The 16,215-nt window shown below is 44.4% G+C and overlaps 20 non-coding genes and 1 pseudogene across 20 annotated transcripts; all 21 read left to right on the top strand.

Annotated features, from left to right (window-relative positions):
- The first annotated feature begins 17 nt into the window (after window positions 1-17).
- LOC135531589 (5S ribosomal RNA) lies at window positions 18-136 on the top strand. Its single transcript, XR_010454056.1, has one exon. It is a non-coding gene; the product is annotated as a 5S ribosomal RNA (ribosomal RNA).
- Window positions 137-398: 262 nt separating this feature from the next.
- On the top strand, window positions 399-517 carry LOC135531588 (5S ribosomal RNA). The gene has a single exon (XR_010454055.1). It is a non-coding gene; the product is annotated as a 5S ribosomal RNA (ribosomal RNA).
- A 260-nt stretch (window positions 518-777) lies between these two features.
- LOC135531699 (5S ribosomal RNA) lies at window positions 778-895 on the top strand (annotated as a pseudogene).
- Window positions 896-1,156: 261 nt separating this feature from the next.
- On the top strand, window positions 1,157-1,275 carry LOC135531586 (5S ribosomal RNA). Its single transcript, XR_010454053.1, has one exon. It is a non-coding gene; the product is annotated as a 5S ribosomal RNA (ribosomal RNA).
- Window positions 1,276-1,534: 259 nt separating this feature from the next.
- Window positions 1,535-1,653, top strand: LOC135531585 (5S ribosomal RNA). Its single transcript, XR_010454052.1, has one exon. It is a non-coding gene; the product is annotated as a 5S ribosomal RNA (ribosomal RNA).
- Window positions 1,654-1,913: 260 nt separating this feature from the next.
- On the top strand, window positions 1,914-2,032 carry LOC135531584 (5S ribosomal RNA). Its single transcript, XR_010454051.1, has one exon. It is a non-coding gene; the product is annotated as a 5S ribosomal RNA (ribosomal RNA).
- A 261-nt stretch (window positions 2,033-2,293) lies between these two features.
- Window positions 2,294-2,412, top strand: LOC135531582 (5S ribosomal RNA). Its single transcript, XR_010454050.1, has one exon. It is a non-coding gene; the product is annotated as a 5S ribosomal RNA (ribosomal RNA).
- Window positions 2,413-2,673: 261 nt separating this feature from the next.
- On the top strand, window positions 2,674-2,792 carry LOC135531581 (5S ribosomal RNA). Its single transcript, XR_010454049.1, has one exon. It is a non-coding gene; the product is annotated as a 5S ribosomal RNA (ribosomal RNA).
- A 259-nt stretch (window positions 2,793-3,051) lies between these two features.
- LOC135531580 (5S ribosomal RNA) lies at window positions 3,052-3,170 on the top strand. The gene has a single exon (XR_010454048.1). It is a non-coding gene; the product is annotated as a 5S ribosomal RNA (ribosomal RNA).
- Window positions 3,171-3,431: 261 nt separating this feature from the next.
- LOC135531579 (5S ribosomal RNA) lies at window positions 3,432-3,550 on the top strand. Its single transcript, XR_010454047.1, has one exon. It is a non-coding gene; the product is annotated as a 5S ribosomal RNA (ribosomal RNA).
- Window positions 3,551-3,810: 260 nt separating this feature from the next.
- On the top strand, window positions 3,811-3,929 carry LOC135531578 (5S ribosomal RNA). The gene has a single exon (XR_010454046.1). It is a non-coding gene; the product is annotated as a 5S ribosomal RNA (ribosomal RNA).
- A 261-nt stretch (window positions 3,930-4,190) lies between these two features.
- On the top strand, window positions 4,191-4,309 carry LOC135531577 (5S ribosomal RNA). The gene has a single exon (XR_010454045.1). It is a non-coding gene; the product is annotated as a 5S ribosomal RNA (ribosomal RNA).
- Window positions 4,310-4,570: 261 nt separating this feature from the next.
- LOC135531576 (5S ribosomal RNA) lies at window positions 4,571-4,689 on the top strand. The gene has a single exon (XR_010454044.1). It is a non-coding gene; the product is annotated as a 5S ribosomal RNA (ribosomal RNA).
- A 261-nt stretch (window positions 4,690-4,950) lies between these two features.
- LOC135531574 (5S ribosomal RNA) lies at window positions 4,951-5,069 on the top strand. Its single transcript, XR_010454042.1, has one exon. It is a non-coding gene; the product is annotated as a 5S ribosomal RNA (ribosomal RNA).
- Window positions 5,070-5,330: 261 nt separating this feature from the next.
- On the top strand, window positions 5,331-5,449 carry LOC135531573 (5S ribosomal RNA). Its single transcript, XR_010454041.1, has one exon. It is a non-coding gene; the product is annotated as a 5S ribosomal RNA (ribosomal RNA).
- Window positions 5,450-5,710: 261 nt separating this feature from the next.
- LOC135531572 (5S ribosomal RNA) lies at window positions 5,711-5,829 on the top strand. The gene has a single exon (XR_010454040.1). It is a non-coding gene; the product is annotated as a 5S ribosomal RNA (ribosomal RNA).
- A 261-nt stretch (window positions 5,830-6,090) lies between these two features.
- On the top strand, window positions 6,091-6,209 carry LOC135531571 (5S ribosomal RNA). Its single transcript, XR_010454039.1, has one exon. It is a non-coding gene; the product is annotated as a 5S ribosomal RNA (ribosomal RNA).
- Window positions 6,210-6,470: 261 nt separating this feature from the next.
- LOC135531570 (5S ribosomal RNA) lies at window positions 6,471-6,589 on the top strand. The gene has a single exon (XR_010454038.1). It is a non-coding gene; the product is annotated as a 5S ribosomal RNA (ribosomal RNA).
- A 261-nt stretch (window positions 6,590-6,850) lies between these two features.
- LOC135531759 (5S ribosomal RNA) lies at window positions 6,851-6,969 on the top strand. Its single transcript, XR_010454185.1, has one exon. It is a non-coding gene; the product is annotated as a 5S ribosomal RNA (ribosomal RNA).
- Window positions 6,970-7,230: 261 nt separating this feature from the next.
- LOC135531758 (5S ribosomal RNA) lies at window positions 7,231-7,349 on the top strand. Its single transcript, XR_010454184.1, has one exon. It is a non-coding gene; the product is annotated as a 5S ribosomal RNA (ribosomal RNA).
- Window positions 7,350-7,610: 261 nt separating this feature from the next.
- LOC135531757 (5S ribosomal RNA) lies at window positions 7,611-7,729 on the top strand. Its single transcript, XR_010454183.1, has one exon. It is a non-coding gene; the product is annotated as a 5S ribosomal RNA (ribosomal RNA).
- Window positions 7,730-16,215: the final 8,486 nt, after the last annotated feature.

Below are 16,215 nucleotides of genomic sequence, written 5' to 3'. Positions count from 1 at the left end.
CCAAGAGATGGTTTCTCGCTTACGACCACACCGGCCTGAGTACGCCTGATCTCGTCTGATCTCGGAAGCTAAGCAGGGTCGGGCCTGGTTAGTACTTGGATGGGAGACCGCCTGGGAATACCAGGTGCTGTAAGCTTTTTGTCACTGCCTTGTGGAATTTCAAGTCTTTGTGCGTTTTTTCCCACAAGGCTGAAATATGTGCCCTCGCTTTGAAATAAGTAAGCAAGGTTAGTTTGTATTTCATCCAACCATCTGTGCTACAAATTATGGCTACAGTATATGCAATTTCTTCCACTTTTTGAGTGACACAAAGATGCTTATCGAAATGGTGAAAATGCAAGCAGCTGTTAATCAAGACTCACTTTGACTTTATATAGTGTACCAAGAGATGGTTTCTCGCTTACGACCACACCGGCCTGAGTACGCCTGATCTCGTCTGATCTCGGAAGCTAAGCAGGGTCGGGCCTGGTTAGTACTTGGATGGGAGACCGCCTGGGAATACCAGGTGCTGTAAGCTTTTGTCACTGCCTTGTGGAATTTCAAGTCTTTGTGCGTTTTTTCCCACAAGGCTGAAATATGTGCCCTCGCTTTGAAATAAGTAAGCAAGGTTAGTTTGTATTTCATCCAACCATCTGTGCTACAAATTATGGCTACAGTATATGCAATTTCTTCCACTTTTTGAGTGACACAAAGATGCTTATCGAAATGGTGAAAATGCAACAGCTGTTAATCAAGACTCACTTTGACTTTATATAGTGTACCAAGAGATGGTTTCTCGCTTACGACCACACCGGCCTGAGTACGCCTGATCTCGTCTGATCTCGGAAGCTAAGCAGGGTCGGCCTGGTTAGTACTTGGATGGGAGACCGCCTGGGAATACCAGGTGCTGTAAGCTTTTTGTCACTGCCTTGTGGAATTTCAAGTCTTTGTGCGTTTTTTCCCACAAGGCTGAAATATGTGCCCTCGCTTTGAAATAAGTAAGCAAGGTTAGTTTGTATTTCATCCAACCATCTGTGCTACAAATTATGGCTACAGTATATGCAATTTCTTCCACTTTTTGAGTGACACAAAGATGCTTATCGAAATGGTGAAAATGCAACAGCTGTTAATCAAGACTCACTTTGACTTTATATAGTGTACCAAGAGATGGTTTCTCGCTTACGACCACACCGGCCTGAGTACGCCTGATCTCGTCTGATCTCGGAAGCTAAGCAGGGTCGGGCCTGGTTAGTACTTGGATGGGAGACCGCCTGGGAATACCAGGTGCTGTAAGCTTTTGTCACTGCCTTGTGGAATTTCAAGTCTTTGTGCGTTTTTTCCCACAAGGCTGAAATATGTGCCTCGCTTTGAAATAAGTAAGCAAGGTTAGTTTGTATTTCATCCAACCATCTGTGCTACAAATTATGGCTACAGTATATGCAATTTCTTCCACTTTTTGAGTGACACAAAGATGCTTATCGAAATGGTGAAAATGCAACAGCTGTTAATCAAGACTCACTTTGACTTTATATAGTGTACCAAGAGATGGTTTCTCGCTTACGACCACACCGGCCTGAGTACGCCTGATCTCGTCTGATCTCGGAAGCTAAGCAGGGTCGGGCCTGGTTAGTACTTGGATGGGAGACCGCCTGGGAATACCAGGTGCTGTAAGCTTTTTGTCACTGCCTTGTGGAATTTCAAGTCTTTGTGCGTTTTTTCCCACAAGGCTGAAATATGTGCCCTCGCTTTGAAATAAGTAAGCAAGGTTAGTTTGTATTTCATCCAACCATCTGTGCTACAAATTATGGCTACAGTATATGCAATTTCTTCCACTTTTTGAGTGACACAAAGATGCTTATGAAATGGTGAAAATGCAACAGCTGTTAATCAAGACTCACTTTGACTTTATATAGTGTACCAAGAGATGGTTTCTCGCTTACGACCACACCGGCCTGAGTACGCCTGATCTCGTCTGATCTCGGAAGCTAAGCAGGGTCGGGCCTGGTTAGTACTTGGATGGGAGACCGCCTGGGAATACCAGGTGCTGTAAGCTTTTTGTCACTGCCTTGTGGAATTTCAAGTCTTTGTGCGTTTTTTCCCACAAGGCTGAAATATGTGCCCTCGCTTTGAAATAAGTAAGCAAGGTTAGTTTGTATTTCATCCAACCATCTGTGCTACAAATTATGGCTACAGTATATGCAATTTCTTCCACTTTTTGAGTGACACAAAGATGCTTATCGAAATGGTGAAAATGCAACAGCTGTTAATCAAGACTCACTTTGACTTTATATAGTGTACCAAGAGATGGTTTCTCGCTTACGACCACACCGGCCTGAGTACGCCTGATCTCGTCTGATCTCGGAAGCTAAGCAGGGTCGGGCCTGGTTAGTACTTGGATGGGAGACCGCCTGGGAATACCAGGTGCTGTAAGCTTTTTGTCACTGCCTTGTGGAATTTCAAGTCTTTGTGCGTTTTTTCCCACAAGGCTGAAATATGTGCCCTCGCTTTGAAATAAGTAAGCAAGGTTAGTTTGTATTTCATCCAACCATCTGTGCTACAAATTATGGCTACAGTATATGCAATTTCTTCCACTTTTTGAGTGACACAAAGATGCTTATCGAAATGGTGAAAATGCAACAGCTGTTAATCAAGACTCACTTTGACTTTATATAGTGTACCAAGAGATGGTTTCTCGCTTACGACCACACCGGCCTGAGTACGCCTGATCTCGTCTGATCTCGGAAGCTAAGCAGGGTCGGGCCTGGTTAGTACTTGGATGGGAGACCGCCTGGGAATACCAGGTGCTGTAAGCTTTTTGTCACTGCCTTGTGGAATTTCAAGTCTTTGTGCGTTTTTTCACAAGGCTGAAATATGTGCCCTCGCTTTGAAATAAGTAAGCAAGGTTAGTTTGTATTTCATCCAACCATCTGTGCTACAAATTATGGCTACAGTATATGCAATTTCTTCCACTTTTTGAGTGACACAAAGATGCTTATCGAAATGGTGAAAATGCAACAGCTGTTAATCAAGACTCACTTTGACTTTATATAGTGTACCAAGAGATGGTTTCTCGCTTACGACCACACCGGCCTGAGTACGCCTGATCTCGTCTGATCTCGGAAGCTAAGCAGGGTCGGGCCTGGTTAGTACTTGGATGGGAGACCGCCTGGGAATACCAGGTGCTGTAAGCTTTTTGTCACTGCCTTGTGGAATTTCAAGTCTTTGTGCGTTTTTTCCCACAAGGCTGAAATATGTGCCCTCGCTTTGAAATAAGTAAGCAAGGTTAGTTTGTATTTCATCCAACCATCTGTGCTACAAATTATGGCTACAGTATATGCAATTTCTTCCACTTTTTGAGTGACACAAAGATGCTTATCGAAATGGTGAAAATGCAACAGCTGTTAATCAAGACTCACTTTGACTTTATATAGTGTACCAAGAGATGGTTTCTCGCTTACGACCACACCGGCCTGAGTACGCCTGATCTCGTCTGATCTCGGAAGCTAAGCAGGGTCGGGCCTGGTTAGTACTTGGATGGGAGACCGCCTGGGAATACCAGGTGCTGTAAGCTTTTGTCACTGCCTTGTGGAATTTCAAGTCTTTGTGCGTTTTTTCCCACAAGGCTGAAATATGTGCCCTCGCTTTGAAATAAGTAAGCAAGGTTAGTTTGTATTTCATCCAACCATCTGTGCTACAAATTATGGCTACAGTATATGCAATTTCTTCCACTTTTTGAGTGACACAAAGATGCTTATCGAAATGGTGAAAATGCAACAGCTGTTAATCAAGACTCACTTTGACTTTATATAGTGTACCAAGAGATGGTTTCTCGCTTACGACCACACCGGCCTGAGTACGCCTGATCTCGTCTGATCTCGGAAGCTAAGCAGGGTCGGGCCTGGTTAGTACTTGGATGGGAGACCGCCTGGGAATACCAGGTGCTGTAAGCTTTTTGTCACTGCCTTGTGGAATTTCAAGTCTTTGTGCGTTTTTTCCCACAAGGCTGAAATATGTGCCCTCGCTTTGAAATAAGTAAGCAAGGTTAGTTTGTATTTCATCCAACCATCTGTGCTACAAATTATGGCTACAGTATATGCAATTTCTTCCACTTTTTGAGTGACACAAAGATGCTTATCGAAATGGTGAAAATGCAACAGCTGTTAATCAAGACTCACTTTGACTTTATATAGTGTACCAAGAGATGGTTTCTCGCTTACGACCACACCGGCCTGAGTACGCCTGATCTCGTCTGATCTCGGAAGCTAAGCAGGGTCGGGCCTGGTTAGTACTTGGATGGGAGACCGCCTGGGAATACCAGGTGCTGTAAGCTTTTTGTCACTGCCTTGTGGAATTTCAAGTCTTTGTGCGTTTTTTCCCACAAGGCTGAAATATGTGCCCTCGCTTTGAAATAAGTAAGCAAGGTTAGTTTGTATTTCATCCAACCATCTGTGCTACAAATTATGGCTACAGTATATGCAATTTCTTCCACTTTTTGAGTGACACAAAGATGCTTATCGAAATGGTGAAAATGCAACAGCTGTTAATCAAGACTCACTTTGACTTTATATAGTGTACCAAGAGATGGTTTCTCGCTTACGACCACACCGGCCTGAGTACGCCTGATCTCGTCTGATCTCGGAAGCTAAGCAGGGTCGGGCCTGGTTAGTACTTGGATGGGAGACCGCCTGGGAATACCAGGTGCTGTAAGCTTTTTGTCACTGCCTTGTGGAATTTCAAGTCTTTGTGCGTTTTTTCCCACAAGGCTGAAATATGTGCCCTCGCTTTGAAATAAGTAAGCAAGGTTAGTTTGTATTTCATCCAACCATCTGTGCTACAAATTATGGCTACAGTATATGCAATTTCTTCCACTTTTTGAGTGACACAAAGATGCTTATCGAAATGGTGAAAATGCAACAGCTGTTAATCAAGACTCACTTTGACTTTATATAGTGTACCAAGAGATGGTTTCTCGCTTACGACCACACCGGCCTGAGTACGCCTGATCTCGTCTGATCTCGGAAGCTAAGCAGGGTCGGGCCTGGTTAGTACTTGGATGGGAGACCGCCTGGGAATACCAGGTGCTGTAAGCTTTTTGTCACTGCCTTGTGGAATTTCAAGTCTTTGTGCGTTTTTTCCCACAAGGCTGAAATATGTGCCCTCGCTTTGAAATAAGTAAGCAAGGTTAGTTTGTATTTCATCCAACCATCTGTGCTACAAATTATGGCTACAGTATATGCAATTTCTTCCACTTTTTGAGTGACACAAAGATGCTTATCGAAATGGTGAAAATGCAACAGCTGTTAATCAAGACTCACTTTGACTTTATATAGTGTACCAAGAGATGGTTTCTCGCTTACGACCACACCGGCCTGAGTACGCCTGATCTCGTCTGATCTCGGAAGCTAAGCAGGGTCGGGCCTGGTTAGTACTTGGATGGGAGACCGCCTGGGAATACCAGGTGCTGTAAGCTTTTTGTCACTGCCTTGTGGAATTTCAAGTCTTTGTGCGTTTTTTCCCACAAGGCTGAAATATGTGCCCTCGCTTTGAAATAAGTAAGCAAGGTTAGTTTGTATTTCATCCAACCATCTGTGCTACAAATTATGGCTACAGTATATGCAATTTCTTCCACTTTTTGAGTGACACAAAGATGCTTATCGAAATGGTGAAAATGCAACAGCTGTTAATCAAGACTCACTTTGACTTTATATAGTGTACCAAGAGATGGTTTCTCGCTTACGACCACACCGGCCTGAGTACGCCTGATCTCGTCTGATCTCGGAAGCTAAGCAGGGTCGGGCCTGGTTAGTACTTGGATGGGAGACCGCCTGGGAATACCAGGTGCTGTAAGCTTTTTGTCACTGCCTTGTGGAATTTCAAGTCTTTGTGCGTTTTTTCCCACAAGGCTGAAATATGTGCCCTCGCTTTGAAATAAGTAAGCAAGGTTAGTTTGTATTTCATCCAACCATCTGTGCTACAAATTATGGCTACAGTATATGCAATTTCTTCCACTTTTTGAGTGACACAAAGATGCTTATCGAAATGGTGAAAATGCAACAGCTGTTAATCAAGACTCACTTTGACTTTATATAGTGTACCAAGAGATGGTTTCTCGCTTACGACCACACCGGCCTGAGTACGCCTGATCTCGTCTGATCTCGGAAGCTAAGCAGGGTCGGGCCTGGTTAGTACTTGGATGGGAGACCGCCTGGGAATACCAGGTGCTGTAAGCTTTTTGTCACTGCCTTGTGGAATTTCAAGTCTTTGTGCGTTTTTTCCCACAAGGCTGAAATATGTGCCCTCGCTTTGAAATAAGTAAGCAAGGTTAGTTTGTATTTCATCCAACCATCTGTGCTACAAATTATGGCTACAGTATATGCAATTTCTTCCACTTTTTGAGTGACACAAAGATGCTTATCGAAATGGTGAAAATGCAACAGCTGTTAATCAAGACTCACTTTGACTTTATATAGTGTACCAAGAGATGGTTTCTCGCTTACGACCACACCGGCCTGAGTACGCCTGATCTCGTCTGATCTCGGAAGCTAAGCAGGGTCGGGCCTGGTTAGTACTTGGATGGGAGACCGCCTGGGAATACCAGGTGCTGTAAGCTTTTTGTCACTGCCTTGTGGAATTTCAAGTCTTTGTGCGTTTTTTCCCACAAGGCTGAAATATGTGCCCTCGCTTTGAAATAAGTAAGCAAGGTTAGTTTGTATTTCATCCAACCATCTGTGCTACAAATTATGGCTACAGTATATGCAATTTCTTCCACTTTTTGAGTGACACAAAGATGCTTATCGAAATGGTGAAAATGCAACAGCTGTTAATCAAGACTCACTTTGACTTTATATAGTGTACCAAGAGATGGTTTCTCGCTTACGACCACACCGGCCTGAGTACGCCTGATCTCGTCTGATCTCGGAAGCTAAGCAGGGTCGGGCCTGGTTAGTACTTGGATGGGAGACCGCCTGGGAATACCAGGTGCTGTAAGCTTTTTGTCACTGCCTTGTGGAATTTCAAGTCTTTGTGCGTTTTTTCCCACAAGGCTGAAATATGTGCCCTCGCTTTGAAATAAGTAAGCAAGGTTAGTTTGTATTTCATCCAACCATCTGTGCTACAAATTATGGCTACAGTATATGCAATTTCTTCCACTTTTTGAGTGACACAAAGATGCTTATCGAAATGGTGAAAATGCAACAGCTGTTAATCAAGACTCACTTTGACTTTATATAGTGTACCAAGAGATGGTTTCTCGCTTACGACCACACCGGCCTGAGTACGCCTGATCTCGTCTGATCTCGGAAGCTAAGCAGGGTCGGGCCTGGTTAGTACTTGGATGGGAGACCGCCTGGGAATACCAGGTGCTGTAAGCTTTTTGTCACTGCCTTGTGGAATTTCAAGTCTTTGTGCGTTTTTTCCCACAAGGCTGAAATATGTGCCCTCGCTTTGAAATAAGTAAGCAAGGTTAGTTTGTATTTCATCCAACCATCTGTGCTACAAATTATGGCTACAGTATATGCAATTTCTTCCACTTTTTGAGTGACACAAAGATGCTTATCGAAATGGTGAAAATGCAACAGCTGTTAATCAAGACTCACTTTGACTTTATATAGTGTACCAAGAGATGGTTTCTCGCTTACGACCACACCGGCCTGAGTACGCCTGATCTCGTCTGATCTCGGAAGCTAAGCAGGGTCGGGCCTGGTTAGTACTTGGATGGGAGACCGCCTGGGAATACCAGGTGCTGTAAGCTTTTTGTCACTGCCTTGTGGAATTTCAAGTCTTTGTGCGTTTTTTCCCACAAGGCTGAAATATGTGCCCTCGCTTTGAAATAAGTAAGCAAGGTTAGTTTGTATTTCATCCAACCATCTGTGCTACAAATTATGGCTACAGTATATGCAATTTCTTCCACTTTTTGAGTGACACAAAGATGCTTATCGAAATGGTGAAAATGCAACAGCTGTTAATCAAGACTCACTTTGACTTTATATAGTGTACCAAGAGATGGTTTCTCGCTTACGACCACACCGGCCTGAGTACGCCTGATCTCGTCTGATATCGGAAGCTAAGCAGGGTTGGGCCTGGTTAGTACTTGGATGGGAGACCCTGATATGTCTTGTTTAATGATATGACTCCTGACAAATACATCATGAGCAACAGTTTCCCATGCAGCTATCCTACAAGCCAGAATAAATACACAAAAGCTCTGAATGTTGAAATCCTAGTGCATTGTTCTGTCCAACAGATGTCAAAGAAAAGCTCTCACACACACACACAGCAAGGATGGAGTGACAAAGCGTGGTGTTTAAAGACACAGAGAGCAGGCAATGGCATAAACATAATCCCAAGGCCGTGCCGAGTCCAACGAGGTGCCCCGCTTGACCGTAGCTCGCTCGGTCTGAGCGCAGCGACCATGAGAAAAATAGGCCCACAATGAAGCCTGCACCACAATGTTATTTGATTTTGGGTGACAGCGGCGGAACCGTTAGGTTTAGAAGGACAATTCAAACACAGGACTGTTCCTAAGGTCCTCCCGATCTGTGCAAGCCTAACCTTGACTGTGTGGCATTAACCTTTCACAGTTAAAAGAAGGTGTTTACAAAAAAACAGTGTGCATTGACTTCTCTCCCCATAGGAATACATTGCCTGCTCCCCTAAATACAACCTGGGGTCTTTATGGGTTATGAATGCTGTATGAACCTGTCTTCTATGACATTCCATCAGACCACTATGAGGTCTACCTGTGTCGATTCTAAGCTTCCTGGAGCAACCGGAAGTGGTTAAATTGACCCAAAAGGTATTTGGATGTACATCACCTCGAAAGGTGCCAAGGCCTCTGCATTATTCAACCCTGTGTAGATCAGTCAATTCTCAACTTAAAGACTTAAAACTCAGGATTCCCTAGGTTTCTATGTCAGTCAAGACATGTGTGTATTTATAGCTTCCTGTGCCAACCGGAAGTGCCATAATTGGTGACTCAGGGGCTGTTTGGAAGGGTTAAAAAAATCAGATCTGTCCAAAACTTCATATGTGTGATTAGACAACCCCCATGAACTGTAAATCAGTCATTTTTCCCATAAAAATTCAAAGGAAAAATAAATCACACAGATACACAACTTGGATGGAGGGACGTATTGGGGTGTGTAGAGACTGACAGTGCCTCCAATAGTTAGCTTTGTTCGAGCTAAAAAAGAACCGTCAGACCTAGAGTTCCGAAACTTTAGAATCCTGTTCTAGACCTCAGGTAGATAGTGCGTGGTGAGTTACGGCGCTCTAGAATGTTCTCGGACCGAGAAACAGCGTCGAACATTTGCAATGACTTCAATTCATTTTGACCATTACGAAAATGGCGACATTTAGAAATGTCCCAGAGACACAAGACTAGGTGCATTGTGACCGTCTCGGCCCATAGAGACAGAACCCAACATCTCGGTCCGATAGCTCATTCAAGGACCCCGTAGCAAGGCATTGAAAAAAGTGGATTTTCAGCACCAATTAGGCTTTTACTCGGACACCAAATGACCTATCGAGCCCAAACTCGGGATTCGGGGTCGCCTCACATAGGACTACACATAATGTCCGAACTGGCCCCGCAGCTAGAAAGTAACTATGTGTTTTATGTTTTTTTTATGTTTTGTACCGAAGGCGTTGTGAATTTTGGGCCAGCTCTGAAGTATGTTATACTTGGCTCCTAAACGAGTTGGGAAAAGTGGGTTTTGTGTCAGTTTGTATCAGTTTGGTGTCAGAATGATGTCAAATTGACTGATGGACGGTGACTTGCAGGTGACTCTTGTCCATTAGCAATATGTTTAAGCGGTGAGGTACCATCACCAAAAGCGACATTCTGAAATCAACCCTAACGAACGATGGAGAGGTACCAGTATCACTGCCCAGCCATCCCGAGGTCATCGGGCCAGTCAATTTGGCATTCCTGCATGATTTTTATAGCATGACAAATTGGTAATGGTGACTGCCCAGTTAACCATATGGCAAATGCACAGTGACTTTGAAAGAGTGAGAAAAATCACCAAATGGACATTCTGGAATCAACCCTAACGAGTGATGGAGAGGTACCAGTATCACTGCCCAGCCATCCCGAGGTCATCGGGCCAGTCAATTTGGCATTCCTGCATGATTTTTATAGCATGACAAATTGGTAATGGTGACTGCCCAGTTAACCATATGGCAAATGCACAGTGACTTTGCAAAAGTGAGAAAACATGACCAAATGGACATTCTGAAATCAACACAAACAATGGCATCACCATAGTGTCCAGACTGTGCCGAGTCCAACGAGGTGCCCCGCTTGACCGTAGCTCGCTCGGTCTGAGCGCAGCGACCATGAGAAAAATAGGCCCAATATGAAGCCTTCACCAGAACGTCATTTGATTTTGGGTGACAGCGGCGGAACCGTTAGGTTTAGAAAGACAATTCAACCACAGGACTGTTCCTAAGGTCCTCCTGATCTGTCCAAGCCTATCCTTGACCGTGTGACATTAACCCTTCACAGTCAAAAGAAGGTGTTTACATAAAAACAGTGTTCATTGACTTCTCTCCCCATAGGAATATATTGGCTGCTCCACTAAATACAACCTGGAGTCTATATGGGTTATGAATGTTGTATGAACCTGTCTTTGGTACCAGTCCATCAGACCACTATAAGGTCTACCTGTGTCGATTCTAAGCTTCCTGGACCAACCGGAAGTGGTTCAAATCGCCCTAAAAGTGTATACCCTAACCTGCCTGCAGTTTGATAGACATAGTGCATTCAACCCTGTGTAAATCAGTCAGTTTTAATGGTAAAGACTTAAAACTCAGGATTCTCTAATGGAATACCCCAATGAGGATGTATGTTGAGTTACAGCTTCCTGTGCCAACCGGAAGTGCCATAATTGGTGTCTCATGGGCTGTTTGGAGGGGTTAAAAAAATCAGATCTTTCCAAAACTTCATATATATGATTAGGCAACCCCCATGAACTGTAAATCAGTCATTTTCCCATAAAAATTCAAAGGAAAACTAAATCACACAGATACACAACATGGATGGAGGGACGTATCATTGGGGTGCGTAGAGACTGACAGTGCCTCCAATAGTTAGCTTTGAATGATATCAAATTGACTGATGGACGGTGACTTGCAGGTGACTCTTGTCCATTAGCAATATGTTTAAGCGGTGAGGTACCATCACCAAAAGCGACATTCTGAAATCAACCCTAACGAACGATGGAGAGGTACCAGTATCACTGCCCAGCCATCCCGAGGTCATCGGGCCAGTCAATTTGGCATTCCTGCATGATTTTTATAGCATGACAAATTGGTAATGGTGACTGCCCAGTTAACCATATGGCAAATGCACAGTGACTTTGAAAGAGTGAGAAAAATCACCAAATGGACATTCTGGAATCAACCCTAACGAGTGATGGAGAGGTACCAGAATCACTGCCAAGCCATCCCGAGTTCATCGGGCCAGTCAATTTGGCATTCCTGCACAAATTTTCAGTGACTTTGCAAAAGTGAGAAAACATTTGCAATATGTTTTAACAGTGAGGTACCATCACCAAAAGCGACATTCTGAAATCAAGCCAAACGAGCGATGGAGAGGTTCCAGAATCACTGCCCAGCCATCCCGAGTTCATCGGGCCAGTCAATTTGGCATTCCTGCATGATTTTTATGGCATGATAAATTGGTGATGGTGACTGTCCAGTTAACCATATGGCAAATGCACAGTGACTTTGAAAGAGTGAGAAAAATCACCAAATGGACATTCTGGAATCAACCCTAACGAGTGATGGAGAGGTACCAGAATCACTGCCAAGCCATCCCGAGTTCATCGGGCCAGTCAATTTGGCATTCCTGTATGATTTTTATAGCATGACAAATTGGTAATGGTGACTGCCCAGTTAACCATATGGCAAATGCACAGTGACTTTGCAAAAGTGAGACAACATTTGCAATATGTTTTAACAGTGAGGTACCATCACCAAATGGACATTCTGAAATCAACCCAAACGAGCGATGGAGAGGTACCAGAATCACTGCCAAGCCATCCCGAGTTCATCGGGCCAGTCAATTTGGCATTCCTGCATGATTTTTATGCATGACAAATTGGTGATGGTGAAGTTAACCATATGGCAAATCAGTGACTTTGCAAAAGTGAGAAAACATTTGCAATATGTTTTAACAGTGAGGTACCATCACCAAAAGCGACATTCTGAAATCATCAACCCAAACGAGCGATGGAGAGGTTCCAGAATCACTGCCCAGCCATCCCGAGTTCATCGGGCCAGTCAATTTGGCATTCCTGCATGATTTTTATGGCATGATAAATTGGTGATGGTGACTGTCCAGTTAACCATATGGCAAATGCACAGTGACTTTGAAAGAGTGAGAAAAATCACCAAATGGACATTCTGGAATCAACCCTAACGAGTGATGGAGAGGTACCAGAATCACTGCCATCCCGAGTTCATCGGGCCAGTCAATTTGGCATTCCTGTATGATTTTTATAGCATGACAAATTGGTAATGGTGACTGCCCAGTTAACCATATGGCAAATGCACAGTGACTTTGCAAAAGTGAGACAACATTTGCAATATGTTTTAACAGTGAGGTACCATCACCAAAAGCGACATTCTGAAATCAACCCAAACGAGCGATGGAGAGGTACCAGAATCACTGCCAAGCCATCCCGAGTTCATCGGTTCAGTCAATTTGGCATTCCTGCATGATTTTTATAGCATGACAAATTGGTGATGGTGACTGCCCAGTTAACCATATGGCAAATGCACAGTGACTTTGCAAAAGTGAGACAACATTTGCAATATGTTTTAACAGTGAGGTACCATCACCAAAAGTGACATTCTGGAAACAACCCAAACGAGCGATGGAAAGGTACCAGAATCACTGCCCAGCCATCCCGAGTTCATCGGGCCAGTCAATTTGGCATTCCTGCATGATTTTTATGGCATGACAAATTGGTGATGGTGAATGCCCAGTTAACCATATGGCAAATGCACAGTGACTTTGAAAGAGTGAGAAAAATCACCAAATGGACATTCTGGAATCAACCCAAACGAGCGATGGAGAGGTACCAGAATCACTGCCCAGCCATCCCGAGTTCATCGGGCCAGTCAATTTGGCATTCCTGCATGATTTTTATGGCATGACAAATTGGTGATGGTGAATGCCCAGTTAACCATATGGCAAATGCACAGTGACTTTGCAAAAGTGAGAAAACATAAACAAATGGACATGATGAAATCAACACCACGAGTGATTGAAAGGAACAACAATCACTGCCCGGCCATCCCGAGTTCATCAGGCCAGTCAATTTTGCATTTCTGAAGGATTTTTGAGCATGTCAAATTTCTTATGACATTTGGCCCCCACAAAACATATGCCTTATGCACAAGCAAAAAAAACAAAAAACATTATGATAATAAAATATGACTAAAGTATGTTCATACAGTTCTTATACTTGTGTAACTGACACAAAATTCGAAAATGTTTCGAAAAACGGTCCAGAAAGCACTTTTTTAGGGGTGTGTGAAGTTTTTTATGAAATTTAATAATTTTTGACTTTTGACTTCTGACTTCCTATGAAATCATATTGCAGATGGACAAAACACATGCAATAATGCGCAAGTAAAAAAAAAAAAAAAAAAATTATGAAAATAAAATATGACTAAAGTATGTTGATACAGTTCTTATACGTGTGTAACTGACACAAAATGCGAAAAAATTTCGAAAAACGGTCCAGAAAGCACTTTTTTAGGGGTGTGTGAAGTTTTTTATGAAATTTAATAATTTTTGACTTTTGACTTCTGACTTCCTATGAAATCATATTGCAGATGGACAAAACATATGCAATAATGCGCAAGTAAAAAAATTAAAAAAATTATGATAATAAAATTGGACAAAAGTATTTTCATACAGTTCTTATACATGTGTAATTGTCAAAAAAAGCGAAAGAATTTCGAAAAACGGTCCAGAAAGCACTTTTTAAGGGGTGATAAGTTTTTTTCAAAAAATTCATTTTTTCAAAATTTGGCTTTTGGATGTTGACTTGGAGTCCAATATCAATATGAAAAACCATGGTGGAGCGCAATCGCCACCTGTTGGATTTTTGAAGTGTTACAACTGGCAATAGCCATATTGCAATTGAAGTAAACTTTGCATGAATCAACGCCGCTTTGGGTGGTATTGGCCAATGTGTACATGGTTTGTCCTATGCCAATAATTTGCCATTCATTTTTGTCCACTACGGGGGTGAATTCCCTTACACTCTAAATTCCAAGCATCTGCCTCTAACCCTAGGAAGCTCTTTGCCACCTTCTCCTCCCTCCTGAATCCTCCTCCCCCTCCCCCCTCCTCCCTCTCTGCAGATGACTTCGTCAACCATTTTGAAAAGAAGGTCGACGACATCCGATCCTCGTTTGCTAAGTCAAACGACACCGCTGGTTCTGCTCACACTGCCCTACCCTGTGCTCTGACCTCTTTCTCCCCTCTCTCTCCAGATGAAATCTCGCTTCTTGTGACGGCCGGCCGCCCAACAACCTGCCCGCTTGACCCTATCCCCTCCTCTCTTCTCCAGACCATTTCCGGAGACCTTCTCCCTTACCTCACCTCGCTCATCAACTCATCCCTGACCGCTGGCTACGTCCCTTCCGTCTTCAAGAGAGCGAGAGTTGCACCCCTTCTGAAAAAACCTACACTCGATCCCTCCGATGTCAACAACTACAGACCAGTATCCCTTCTTTCTTTTCTCTCCAAAACTCTTGAACGTGCCGTCCTTGGCCAGCTCTCCCGCTATCTCTCTCAGAATGACCTTCTTGATCCAAATCAGTCAGGTTTCAAGACTAGTCATTCAACTGAGACTGCTCTTCTCTGTATCACGGAGGCGCGCCGCACTGCTAAAGCTAACTCTCTCTCCTCTGCTCTCATCCTTCTAGACCTATCGGCTGCCTTCGACACTGTGAACCATCAGATCCTCCTCTCCACCCTCTCCGAGTTGGGCATCTCCGGCGCGGCCCACGCTTGGATTGCGTCCTACCTGACAGGTCGCTCCTACCAGGTGGCGTGGCGAGAATCTGTCTCCTCACCACGCGCTCTCACCACTGGTGTCCCCCAGGGCTCTGTTCTAGGCCCTCTCCTATTCTCGCTATACACCAAGTCACTTGGCTCTGTCATAACCTCACATGGTCTCTCCTATCATTGCTATGCAGACGACACACAATTAATCTTCTCCTTTCCCCCTTCTGATGACCAGGTGGCGAATCGCATCTCTGCATGTCTGGCAGACATATCAGTGTGGATGACGGATCACCACCTCAAGCTGAACCTCGGCAAGACGGAGCTGCTCTTCCTCCCGGGGAAGGACTGCCCGTTCCATGATCTCGCCATCACGGTTGACAACTCCATTGTTTCCTCCTCCCAGAGCGCTAAGAACCTTGGCGTGATCCTGGACAACACCCTGTCGTTCTCAACTAACATCAAGGCGGTGGCCCGTTCCTGTAGGTTCATGCTCTACAACATCCGCAGAGTACGCCCCTGCCTCACACAGGAAGCGGCGCAGGTCCTAATCCAGGCACTTGTCATCTCCCGTCTGGATTACTGCAACTCGCTGTTGGCTGGGCTCCCTGCCTGTGCCATCAAACCCCTACAACTCATCCAGAACGCCGCAGCCCGTCTGGTGTTCAACCTTCCCAAGTTCTCTCACGTCACCCCGCTCCTCCGCTCTCTCCACTGGCTTCCAGTTGAAGCTCGCATCCGCTACAAGACCATGGTGCTTGCCTACGGAGCTGTGAGGGGAACGGCACCGCAGTACCTCCAGGCTCTGATCAGGCCCTACACCCAAACAAGGGCACTGCGTTCATCCACCTCTGGCCTGCTCGCCTCCCTACCACTGAGGAAGTACAGTTCCCGCTCAGCCCAGTCAAAACTGTTCGCTGCTCTGGCCCCCCAATGGTGGAACAAACTCCCTCACGACGCCAGGACAGCGGAGTCAATCACCACCTTCCGGAGACACCTGAAACCCCACCTCTTCAAGGAATACCTAGGATAGGATAAGTAATCCTTCTCCCCCCCCTCCCCCTTAATGATTTAGATGCACTATTGTAAAGTGGCTGTTCCACTGGATGTCAGAAGGTGAATTCACCAATTTGTAAGTCGCTCTGGATAAGAGCGTCTGCTAAATGACTTAAATGTAAATGTAATGTAAATGAGATATTCACCCCTCC

Source organism: Oncorhynchus masou, unplaced genomic scaffold, assembly GCF_036934945.1.
Source record: "Oncorhynchus masou masou isolate Uvic2021 unplaced genomic scaffold, UVic_Omas_1.1 unplaced_scaffold_1649, whole genome shotgun sequence".
Taxonomy (NCBI): Eukaryota; Metazoa; Chordata; class Actinopteri; order Salmoniformes; family Salmonidae; genus Oncorhynchus; species Oncorhynchus masou.
The sequence above is the reverse complement of the archived record's forward strand: the minus strand, read 5'-3'. Positions and strand labels throughout refer to the sequence as shown.